Source organism: Psittacula echo, assembly GCF_963264785.1.
Source record: "Psittacula echo genome assembly, contig: SCAFFOLD_36, whole genome shotgun sequence".
Taxonomy (NCBI): domain Eukaryota; kingdom Metazoa; phylum Chordata; class Aves; order Psittaciformes; family Psittacidae; genus Psittacula; species Psittacula echo.
In genome coordinates, this window is record NW_027664177.1 from 486,799 (window position 1) to 499,391 (window position 12,593).

Below are 12,593 nucleotides of genomic sequence, written 5' to 3' on the forward strand. Positions count from 1 at the left end.
ACTTTCTGCAGAAGAGGCACAGCTCAAGTTTTTTGCCCTGGCTCTTCGGCTGTGGGAGCAGAGGCCAACCGTTCGTGCTCCATTCCCTGGGATGCTGGGCAGCCCAGCACGGGTGCCAAAGAGGTTCAATTGTAATGGACTTTGAGTTGGGAAATGGAGGAGCGACAGCAATGCGGATGGCACCGTTGCAAAGCTGACTTTCTGCAGAAGAGGCACAGCTCAAGTTTTTTGCACTGGCTCTTCGGCTGTGGGAGCAGAGGCCAACCGTTCGTGCTCTACTCCCTGGGATGCTGGGCAGCCGAGCACGGGTGCCAAAGAGGTTCCATTGTAATGGACTTTGAGTTGGGAAATGGAGGAGCGACAGCCATGCGGATGGCAGCGTTGCAAAGCTGACTTTCTGCAGAAGAGGCACAGCTCAAGTTTTTTGCCCTGGCTCTTCGGCTGTGGGAGCAGAGGCCAACCGTTCGTGCTCTACTCCCTGGGATGCTGGGCAGCCGGGCACGGGTGCCAAAGAGGTTCCATTGTAATGGACTTTGAGTTGGGAATTCGAGGAGCGACAGCAATGCGGATGGCACCGTTGCATAGCTGACTTTCTGCAGAAGAGGCACAGCTCAATTTTTTTGCCCTGGCTCTTCGGCTGTGGGAGCAGAGGCCAACCGTTCGTGCTCTACTGCCTGGGATGCTGGGCAGCCGAGCACGGGTGCCAAAGAGGTTCCATTGTAATGGACTTTGAGTTGGGAAATCGAGGAGCGACAGCCATGCGGATGGCAGCGTTGCAAAGCTGACTTTCTGCAGAAGAGGCCCAGCTCAAGTTTTTTGCCCTGGCTCTTCGGCTGTGGGAGCAGAGGCCAACCGTTCGTGCTCTACTCCCTGGGATGCTGGGCAGCCGAGCACGGGTGCCAAAGAGGTTCCATTGTAATGGACTTTGAGTTGGGAAATCGAGGAGCGACAGCCATGCGAATGGCACCGTTGCAAAGCTGACTTTCTGCAGAAGAGGCACAGCTCAAGTTTTTTGCCCTGGCTCTTCGGCTGTGGGAGCAGAGGCCGAATGTTCGTGCTCTACTCCCTGGGATGCTGGGCAGCCGAGCACGGGTGCCAAAGAGGTTCCATTGTAATGGACTTTGAGTTGGGAAATCGAGGAGCGACAGCAATGCGGATGGCACCGTTGCAAAGCTGACTTTCTGCAGAAGAGGCCCAGCTCAAGTTTTATGCCCTGGCTCTTCGGCTGTGGGAGCAGAGGCCAACCGTTCGTGCTCTACTCCCTGGGATGCTGGGCAGCCCAGCACGGGTGCCAAAGAGGTTCCATTTTAATGGACTTTGAGTTGGGAAATCGAGGAGCGACAGCAATGCGGATTCCACCGTTGCAAAGCTGACGTTCTGCAGAAGTGGCACAGCTCAAGTTTTTTGCCCTGGCTCTTCAGCTGTGGGAGCAGAGGCCAACCGTTCGTGCTCTACTCCCTGGGATGCTGGGCAGCCGAGCATGTGTGCCAAAGAGGTTCCATTTTAATGGACTTTGAGTTTGGAAATCGAGGAGCGACAACAATGCGGATGGCACCGTTGCAAAGCTGACTTTCTGCAGAAGAGGCACAGCTCAAGTTTTTTGCCCTGGCTCTTCGGCTGTGGGAGCAGAGGCCAACCGTTCGTGCTCTACTGCCTGGGATGCTGGGCAGCCGAGCACGGGTGCCAAAGAGGTTCCATTGTAATGGACTTTGAGTTGGGAAATCGAGGAGCGACAGCAATGCGGATGGCACCGTTGCAAAGCTGACTTTCTGCAGAAGAGGCACAGCTCAAGTTTTTTGCCCTGGCTCTTCGGCTGTGGGAGCAGAGGCCAACCGTTCGTGCTCTATTCCCTGGGATGCTGGGCAGCCGAGCACGGGTGCCAAAGAGGTTCCATTGTAATGGACTTTGAGTTGGGAAATCGAGGAGTGACAGCAATGCGGATGGCAGCGTTGCAAAGCTGACTTTCTGCAGAAGAGGCCCAGCTCAAGTTTTTTGCCCTGGCTCTTCGGCTGTGGGAGCAGAGGCCAACCGTTCGTGCTCTACTCCCTGGGATGCTGGGCAGCCCAGCACGGGTGCCAAAGAGGTTCCATTGTAATGGACTTTGAGTTGGGAAATGGAGGAGCGACAGCAATGCGGATGGCACCGTTGCAAAGCTGACTTTCTGCAGAAGAGGCACAGCTCAAGTTTTTTGCCCTGGCTCTTCGGCTGTGGGAGCAGAGGCCAACCGTTCGTGCTCTATTCCCTGGGATGCTGGGCAGCCCAGCACGGGTGCCAAAGAGGTTCCATTGTAATGGACTTTGAGTTGGGAAATCGAGGAGCGACAGCAATGCGGATGGCACCGTTGCAAAGCTGACTTTCTGCAGAAGAGGCACAGCTCAAGTTTTTTGCCCTGGCTCTTCGGCTGTGGGAGCAGAGGCCAACCGTTCGTGCTCTACTCCCTGGGATATTGGGCAGCCCAGCACGGGTGCCAAAGAGGTTCCATTGTAATGGACTTTGAGTTGGGAAATCGAGGAGCGACAGCCATGCGGATGCCACCGTTGCAAAGCTGACTTTCTGCAGAAGAGGCACAGCTCAAGTTTTTTGCCCTGGCTCTTCGGCTGTGGGAGCCGAGGCCAACCGTTCGTGCTCTACTCCCTGGGATGCTGGGCAGCCGGGCACGGGTGCCAAAGAGGTTCCATTGTAATGGACTTTGAGTTGGGAAATCGAGGAGCGACAGCAATGCGGATGGCATCGTTGCAAAGCTGACTTTCTGCAGAAGAGGCACAGCTCAAGTTTTTTGCCCTGGCTCTTCGGCTGTGGGAGCAGAGTCCGAATGTTCGTGCTCTACTCCCTGGGATGCTGGGCAGCCCAGCACGGGTGCCAAAGAGGTTCCATTGTAATGGACTTTGAGTTGGGAAATCGAGGAGCGACAGCAATGAGGATGGCACCGTTGCAAAGCTGACTTTCTGCAGAAGAGGCACAGCTCAAGTTTTTTGCCCTGGCTCTTCGGCTGTGGGAGCAGAGGCCAACCGTTCGTGCTCTACTCCCTGGGATGCTGGGCAGCCGAGCACGGGTGCCAAAGAGGTTCCATTGTAATGGACTTTGAGTTGGGAAATCGAGGAGCGACAGCCATGCGGATGGCAGCGTTGCAAAGCTGACTTTCTGCAAAAGAGGCCCAGCTCAAGTTTTTTGCCCTGGCTCTTCGGCTGTGGGAGCAGAGGCCAACCGTTCGTGCTCTATTCCCTGGGATGCTGGGCAGCCCAGCACGGGTGCCAAAGAGGTTCCATTGTAATGGACTTTGAGTTGGGAAATCGAGGAGCGACAGCAATGCGGATGGCACCGTTGCAAAGCTGACTTTCTGCAGAAGAGGCACAGCTCAAGTTTTTTGCCCTGGCTCTTCGGCTGTGGGAGCAGAGGCCGAATGTTCGTGCTCTACTCCCTGGGATGCTGGGCAGCCGAGCACGGGTGCCAAAGAGGTTCCATTGTAATGGACTTTGAGTTGGGAAATCGAGGAGCGACAGCAATGCGGATGGCACCGTTGCATAGCTGACTTTCTGCAGAAGAGGCACAGCTCAAGTTTTTTGCCCTGGCTCTTCGGCTGTGGGAGCAGAGGCCAACCGTTCGTGCTCTACTGCCTGGGATGCTGGGCAGCCGAGCACGGGTGCCAAAGAGGTTCCATTGTAATGGACTTTGAGTTGGGAAATCGAGGAGCGACAGCCATGCGGATGGCAGCGTTGCAAAGCTGACTTTCTGCAGAAGAGGCACAGCTCAAGTTTTTTGCCCTGGCTCTTCGGCTGTGGGAGCAGAGTCCGAATGTTCGTGCTCTACTCCCTGGGATGCTGGGCAGCCCAGCACGGGTGCCAAAGAGGTTCCATTGTAATGGACTTTGAGTTGGGAAATCGAGGAGCGACAGCCATGCGAATGGCACCGTTGCAAAGCTGACTTTCTGCAGAAGAGGCACAGCTCAAGTTTTTTGCCCTGGCTCTTCGGCTGTGGGAGCAGAGGCCGAATGTTCGTGCTCTACTCCCTGGGATGCTGGGCAGCCGAGCACGGGTGCCAAAGAGGTTCCATTGTAATGGACTTTGAGTTGGGAAATCGAGGAGCGACAGCAATGCGGATGGCACCGTTGCAAAGCTGACTTTCTGCAGAAGAGGCCCAGCTCAAGTTTTATGCCCTGGCTCTTCGGCTGTGGGAGCAGAGGCCAACCGTTCGTGCTCTACTCCCTGGGATGCTGGGCAGCCCAGCACGGGTGCCAAAGAGGTTCCATTTTAATGGACTTTGAGTTGGGAAATCGAGGAGCGACAGCAATGCGGATTCCACCGTTGCAAAGCTGACGTTCTGCAGAAGTGGCACAGCTCAAGTTTTTTGCCCTGGCTCTTCAGCTGTGGGAGCAGAGGCCAACCGTTCGTGCTCTACTCCCTGGGATGCTGGGCAGCCGAGCATGTGTGCCAAAGAGGTTCCATTTTAATGGACTTTGAGTTTGGAAATCGAGGAGCGACAACAATGCGGATGGCACCGTTGCAAAGCTGACTTTCTGCAGAAGAGGCACAGCTCAAGTTTTTTGCCCTGGCTCTTCGGCTGTGGGAGCAGAGGCCAACCGTTCGTGCTCTACTGCCTGGGATGCTGGGCAGCCGAGCACGGGTGCCAAAGAGGTTCCATTGTAATGGACTTTGAGTTGGGAAATCGAGGAGCGACAGCAATGCGGATGGCACCGTTGCAAAGCTGACTTTCTGCAGAAGAGGCACAGCTCAAGTTTTTTGCCCTGGCTCTTCGGCTGTGGGAGCAGAGGCCAACCGTTCGTGCTCTATTCCCTGGGATGCTGGGCAGCCGAGCACGGGTGCCAAAGAGAATCCATTGTAATGGACTTTGAGTTGGGAAATCGAGGAGTGACAGCAATGCGGATGGCAGCGTTGCAAAGCTGACTTTCTGCAGAAGAGGCCCAGCTCAAGTTTTTTGCCCTGGCTCTTCGGCTGTGGGAGCAGAGGCCAACCGTTCGTGCTCTACTCCCTGGGATGCTGGGCAGCCCAGCACGGGTGCCAAAGAGGTTCCATTGTAATGGACTTTGAGTTGGGAAATGGAGGAGCGACAGCAATGCGGATGGCAGCGTTGCAAAGCTGACTTTCTGCAGAAGAGGCACAGCTCAAGTTTTTTGCCCTGGCTCTTCGGCTGTGGGAGCAGAGGCCAACCGTTCGTGCTCTACTCCCTGGGATATTGGGCAGCCCAGCACGGGTGCCAAAGAGGTTCCATTGTAATGGACTTTGAGTTGGGAAATCGAGGAGCGACAGCCATGCGGATGCCACCGTTGCAAAGCTGACTTTCTGCAGAAGAGGCACAGCTCAAGTTTTTTGCCCTGGCTCTTCGGCTGTGGGAGCAGAGGCCAACCGTTCGTGCTCTACTCCCTGGGATGCTGGGCAGCCGGGCACGGGTGCCAAAGAGGTTCCATTGTAATGGACTTTGAGTTGGGAAATCGAGGAGCGACAGCAATGCGGATGGCACCGTTGCAAAGCTGACTTTCTGCAGAAGAGGCACAGCTCAAGTTTTTTGCCCTGGCTCTTCGGCTGTGGGAGCAGAGTCCGAATGTTCGTGCTCTACTCCCTGGGATGCTGGGCAGCCCAGCACGGGTGCCAAAGAGGTTCCATTGTAATGGACTTTGAGTTGGGAAATCGAGGAGCGACAGCAATGAGGATGGCACCGTTGCAAAGCTGACTTTCTGCAGAAGAGGCACAGCTCAAGTTTTTTGCCCTGGCTCTTCGGCTGTGGGAGCAGAGGCCAACCGTTCGTGCTCTACTCCCTGGGATGCTGGGCAGCCGAGCACGGGTGCCAAAGAGGTTCCATTGTAATGGACTTTGAGTTGGGAAATCGAGGAGCGACAGCCATGCGGATGGCAGCGTTGCAAAGCTGACTTTCTGCAAAAGAGGCCCAGCTCAAGTTTTTTGCCCTGGCTCTTCGGCTGTGGGAGCAGAGGCCAACCGTTCGTGCTCTATTCCCTGGGATGCTGGGCAGCCCAGCACGGGTGCCAAAGAGGTTCCATTGTAATGGACTTTGAGTTGGGAAATCGAGGAGCGACAGCAATGCGGATGGCACCGTTGCAAAGCTGACTTTCTGCAGAAGAGGCACAGCTCAAGTTTTTTGCCCTGGCTCTTCGGCTGTGGGAGCAGAGGCCGAATGTTCGTGCTCTACTCCCTGGGATGCTGGGCAGCCGAGCACGGGTGCCAAAGAGGTTCCATTGTAATGGACTTTGAGTTGGGAAATCGAGGAGCGACAGCAATGCGGATGGCAGCGTTGCAAAGCTGACTTTCTGCAGAAGAGGCCCAGCTCAAGTTTTTTGCCCTGGCTCTTCGGCTGTGGGAGCAGAGGCCAACCGTTCGTGCTCTACTCCCTGGGATGCTGGGCAGCCGAGCACGGGTGCCAAAGAGGTTCCATTGTAATGGACTTTGAGTTGGGAAATCGAGGAGCGACAGCAATGCGGATGGCACCGTTGCAAAGCTGACTTTCTGCAGAAGAGGCACAGCTCAAGTTTTTTGCCCTGGCTCTTCGGCTGTGGGAGCAGAGGCCAACCGTTCGTGCTCTACTCCCTGGGATGCTGGGCAGCCGAGCACGGGTGCCAAAGAGGTTCCATTGTAATGGACTTTGAGTTGGGAAATCGAGGAGCGACAGCAATGCGGATGGCAGCGTTGCAAAGCTGACTTTCTGCAGAAGAGGCACAGCTCAAGTTTTTTGCCCTGGCTCTTCGGCTGTGGGAGCAGAGGCCAACCGTTCGTGCTCTATTCCCTGGGATGCTGGGCAGCCGAGCACGGGTGCCAAAGAGGTTCCATTGTAATGGACTTTCAGTTGGGAAATCGAGGAGCGACAGCAATGCGGATGGCAGCGTTGCAAAGCTGACTTTCTGCAGAAGAGGCACAGCTCAAGTTTTTTGCCCTGGCTCTTCGGCTGTGGGAGCAGAGGCCAGCCGTTCGTGCTCTACTCCCTGGGATGCTGGGCAGCCGGGCACGGGTGCCAAAGAGGTTCCATTGTAATGGACTTTGAGTTGGGAAATCGAGGAGCGACAGCAATGCGGATGGCACCGTTGCAAAGCTGACTTTCTGCAGAAGAGGCCCAGCTCAAGTTTTTTGCCCTGGCTCTCCGGCTGTGGGAGCAGAGGCCGAATGTTCGTGCTCTACTCCCTGGGATGCTGGGCAGCCCAGCACGGGTGCCAAAGAGGTTCCATTGTAATGGAGTTTGAGTTGGGAAATCGAGGAGCGACAGCAATGCGGATGGCACCGTTGCAAAGCTGACTTTCTGCAGAAGAGGCACAGCTCAAGTTTTTTGCCCTGGCTCTTCGGCTGTGGGAGCAGAGGCCAACCGTTCGTGCTCTACTCCCTGGGATGCTGGGCAGCCCAGCACGGGTGCCAAAGAGGTTCCATTGTAATGGACTTTGAGTTGGGAAATCGAGGAGTGACAGCAATGCGGATGGCAGCGTTGCAAAGCTGACTTTCTGCAGAAGAGGCCCAGCTCAAGTTTTTTGCCCTGGCTCTTCGGCTGTGGGAGCAGAGGCCAACCGTTCGTGCTCTACTCCCTGGGATGCTGGGCAGCCGAGCACGGGTGCCAAAGAGGTTCCATTGTAATGGACTTTGAGTTGGGAAATCGAGGAGCGACAGCCATGCGGATGGCACCGTTGCAAAGCTGACTTTCTGCAGAAGAGGCACAGCTCAAGTTTTTTGCCCTGCCTCTTCGGCTGTGGGAGCAGAGGCCGAATGTTCGTGCTCTACTCCCTGGGATGCTGGGCAGCCCAGCACGGGTGCCAAAGAGGTTCCATTGTAATGGACTTTGAGTTGGGAAATCGAGGAGCGACAGCAATGCGGATGGCACCGTTGCAAAGCTGACTTTCTGCAGAAGAGGCACAGCTCAAGTTTTTTGCCCTGGCTCTTCGGCTGTGGGAGCAGAGGCCAACCGTTCGTGCTCTACTCCCTGGGATGCTGGGCAGCCCAGCACGGGTGCCAAAGAGGTTCCATTGTAATGGACTTTGAGTTGGGAAATCGAGGAGCGACAGCCATGCGGATGGCTCCGTTGCAAAGCTGACTTTCTGCAGAAGAGGCACAGCTCAAGTTTTTTGCCCTGGCTCTTCGGCTGTGGGAGCAGAGGCCAACCGTTCGTGCTCTACTCCCTGGGATGCTGGGCAACCCAGCACGGGTGCCAAAGAGGTTCCATTGTAATGGACTTTGAGTTGGGAAATCGAGGAGCGACAGCAATGCGGATTCCACCGTTGCAAATCTGACTTTCTGCAGAAGAGGCCCAGCTCAAGTTTTTTGCCCTGGCTCTTCGGCTGTGGGAGCAGAGGCCAACCGTTCGTGCTCTACTCCCTGGGATGCTGGGCAGCCGAGCACGGGTGCCAAAGAGGTTCCATTGTAATGGACTTTGAGTTGGGAAATCGAGGAGCGACAGCAATGCGGATGGCAGCGTTGCAAAGCTGACTTTCTGCAGAAGAGGCACAGCTCAAATTTTTTGCCCTGGCTCTTCGGCTGTGGGAGCAGAGGCCAACCGTTCGTGCTCTACTCCCTGGGATGCTGGGCAGCCGAGCACGGGTGCCAAAGAGGTTCCATTGTAATGGACTTTGAGTTGGGAAATGGAGGAGCGACAGCCATGCGGATGGCACCGTTGCAAAGCTGACTTTTTGCAGAAGAGGCACAGCTCAAGTTTTTTGCCCTGGCTCTTCGGCTGTGGGAGCAGAGGCCAACGGTTCGTGCTCTATTCCCTGGGATGCTGGGCAGCCGAGCACGGGTGCCAAAGAGGTTCCATTGTAATGGACTTTCAGTTGGGAAATCGAGGAGCGACAGCAATGCGGATGGCACCGTTGCAAAGCTGACTTTCTGCAGAAGAGGCACAGCTCAAGTTTTTTGCCCTGGCTCTTCGGCTGTGGGAGCAGAGGCCAGCCGTTCGTGCTCTACTCCCTGGGATGCTGGGCAGCCGAGCACGGGTGCCAAAGATGTTCCATTGTAATGGACCTTGAGTTGGGAAATCGAGGAGCGACAGCAATGCGGATGGCACCGTTGCAAAGCTGACTTTCTGCAGAAGAGGCACAGCTCAAGTTTTTTGCCCTGGCTCTTCGGCTGTGGGAGCAGAGGCCGAATGTTCGTGCTCTACTCCCTGGGGTGCTGGGCAGCCGAGCACGGGTGCCAAAGAGGTTCCATTGTAATGGACTTTGAGTTGGGAAATTGAGGAGCGACAGCAATGCGGATGGCAGCGTTGCAAAGCTGACTTTCTGCAGAAGAGGCACAGCTCAAGTTTTTTGCCCTGGCTCTTCGGCTGTGGGAGCAGAGGCCAACCGTTCGTGCTCTACTCCCTGGGATGCTGGGCAGCCGAGCACGGGTGCCAAAGAGGTTCCATTGTAATGGACTTTGAGTTGGGAAATGGAGGAGCGACACCCATGCGGATGGCACCGTTGCAAAGCTGACTTTCTGCAGAAGAGGCACAGCTCAAGTTTTTTGCCCTGGCTCTTCGGCTGTGGGAGCAGAGGCCGAATGTTCGTGCTCTATTCCCTGGGATGCTGGGCAGCCGAGCACGGGTGCCAAAGAGGTTCCATTGTAATGGACTTTGAGTTGGGAAATCGAGGAGCGACAGTAATGCGGATGGCAGCGTTGCAAAGCTGACTTTCTGCAGAAGAGGCCCAGCTCAAGTTTTTTGCCCTGGCTCTTCGGCTGTGGGAGCAGAGGCCAACCGTTCGTGCTCTATTCCCTGGGATGCTGGGCAGCCCAGCACGGGTGCCAAAGAGGTTCCATTGTAATGGACTTTGAGTTGGGAAATCGAGGAGCGACAGCAATGCGGATGGCACCGTTGCAAAGCTGACTTTTTGCAGAAGAGGCACAGCTCAAGTTTTTTGCCCTGGCTCTTCGGCTGTGGGAGCAGAGGCCAACCGTTCGTGCTCTACTCCCTGGGATGCTGGGCAGCCGAGCACGGGTGCCAAAGAGGTTCCATTGTAATGGACTTTGAGTTGGGAAATCGAGGAGCGACAGCCATGCGGATGGCAGCGTTGCAAAGCTGACTTTCTGCAGAAGAGGCCCAGCTCAAGTTTTTTGCCCTGGCTCTTCGGCTGTGGGAGCAGAGGCCAACCGTTCGTGCTCTACTCCCTGGGATGCTGGGCAGCCGAGCACGGGTGCCAAAGAGGTTCCATTGTAATGGACTTTGAGTTGGGAAATGGAGGAGTGACAGCAATGCGGATGGCAGCGTTGCAAAGCTGACTTTCTGCAGAAGAGGCCCAGCTCAAGTTTTTTGCCCTGGCTCTTCGGCTGTGGGAGCAGAGGCCAACCGTTCGTGCTCTACTCCCTGGGATGCTGGGCAGCCGAGCACGGGTGCCAAAGAGGTTCCATTGTAATGGACTTTGAGTTGGGAAATCGAGGAGCGACAGCAATGCGGATGGCACCGTTGCAAAGCTGACTTTCTGCAGAAGAAGCACAGCTCAAGTTTTTTGCCCTGGCTCTTCGGCTGTGGGAGCAGAGGCCAACAGTTCGTGCTCTACTCCCTGGGATGCTGGGCAGCCCAGCACGGGTGCCAAAGATGTTCCATTATAATGGACTTTGAGTTGGGAAATGGAGGAGCGACAGCAATGCGGATGGCACCGTTGCAAAGCTGACTTTCTGCAGAAGAGGCACAGCTCAAGTTTTTTGCCCTGGCTATTCAGCTGTGGGAGCAGAGGCCAACCGTTCGTGCTCTACTCCCTGGGATGCTGGGCAGCCCAGCATGTGTGCCAAAGAGGTTCCATTGTAATGGACTTTGAGTTGGGAAATCGAGGAGCGACAGCCATGCGGATGGCACCGTTGCAAAGCTGACTTTCTGCAGAAGAGGCACAGCTCAAGTTTTTTGCCCTGGCTCTTCGGCTGTGGGAGCAGAGGCCAACCGTTCGTGCTCTACTCCCTGGGATGCTGGGCAGCCGAGCACGGGTGCCAAAGAGGTTCCATTGTAATGGACTTTGAGTTGGGAAATGGAGGAGCGACAGCCATGCGGATGGCTCCGTTGCAAAGCTGACTTTATGCAGAAGAGGCCCAGCTCAAGTTTTTTGCCCTGGCTCTTCGGCTGTGGGAGCAGAGGCCAACCGTTCGTGCTCTACTCCCTGGGATGCTGGGCAAACCAGCACGGGTGCCAAAGAGGTTCCATTGTAATGGACTTTGAGTTGGGAAATCGAGGAGCGACAGCAATGCGGATTCCACCGTTGCAAAGCTGATTTTCTGCAGAAGAGGCCCAGCTCAAGTTTTTTGCCCTGGCTCTTCGGCTGTGGGAGCAGAGGCCAACCGTTCGTGCTCTACTCCCTGGGATGCTGGGCAGCCGAGCACGGGTGCCAAAGAGGTTCCATTGTAATGGACTTTGAGTTGGGAAATCGAGGAGCGACAGCAATGAGGATGGCACCGTTGCAAAGCTGACTTTCTGCAGAAGAGGCACAGCTCAAGTTTTTTGCCCTGGCTCTTCGGCTGTGGGAGCAGAGGCCAACCGTTCGTGCTCTACTCCCTGGGATGCTGGGCAGCCCAGCACGGGTGCCAAAGAGGTTCCATTGTAATGGACTTTCAGTTGGGAAATAGAGGAGTGACAGCAATGCGGATGGCACCGTTGCAAAGCTGACTTTCTGCAGAAGAGGCACAGCCCAAGTTTTTTGCCCTGGCTCTTCGGCTGTGGGAGCAGAGGCCAGCCGTTCGTGCTCTACTCCCTGGGATGCTGGGCAGCCGAGCACGGGTGCCAAAGAGGTTCCATTGTAATGGACTTTGAGTTGGGAAATCGAGGAGCAACAGCAATGCGGATGGCAGCGTTGCAAAGCTGACTTTCTGCGGAAGAGGCACAGCTCAAGTTTTTTGCCCTGGCTCTTCGGCTGTGGGAGCAGAGGCCAACCGTTCGTGCTCTACTCCCTGGGATGCTGGGCAGCCGGGCACGGGTGCCAAAGAGGTTCCATTGTAATGGACTTTGAGTTGGGAAATCGAGGAGCGACAGCCATGCGGATGGCACCGTTGCAAAGCTGACTTTCTGCAGAAGAGGCACAGCTCAAGTTTTTTGCCCTGGCTCTTCGGCTGTGGGAGCAGAGGCCAACCGTTCGTGCTCTACTCCCTGGGATGCTGGGCAGCCCAGCACGGGTGCCAAAGATGTTCCACTGTAATGGACTTTGAGTTGGGAAATGGAGGAGCGACAGCCATGCGGATGGCAGCGTTGCAAAGCTGACTTTCTGCAGAAGAGGCACAGCTCAAGTTTTTTGCCCTGGCTCTTCGGCTGTGGGAGCAGAGGCCAACCGTTCGTGCTCTACTCCCTGGGATGCTGGGCAGCCGAGCACGGGTGCCAAAGAGGTTCCATTGTAATGGACTTTGAGTTGGGAAATCGAGGAGTGACAGCAATGCGGATGGCAGCGTTGCAAAGCTGACTTTCTGCAGAAGAGGCACAGCTCAAGTTTTTTGCCCTGGCTCTTCGGCTGTGGGAGCAGAGGCCAACCGTTCGTGCTCTACTGCCTGGGATGCTGGGCAGCCGAGCACGGGTGCCAAAGAGGTTCCATTGTAATGGACTTTGAGTTTGGAAATCGAGGAGCGACAGCCATGCGGATGGCACCGTTGCAAAGCTGACTTTCTGCAGAAGAGGCACAGCTCAAGTTTTTTGCCCTGGCTCTTCGG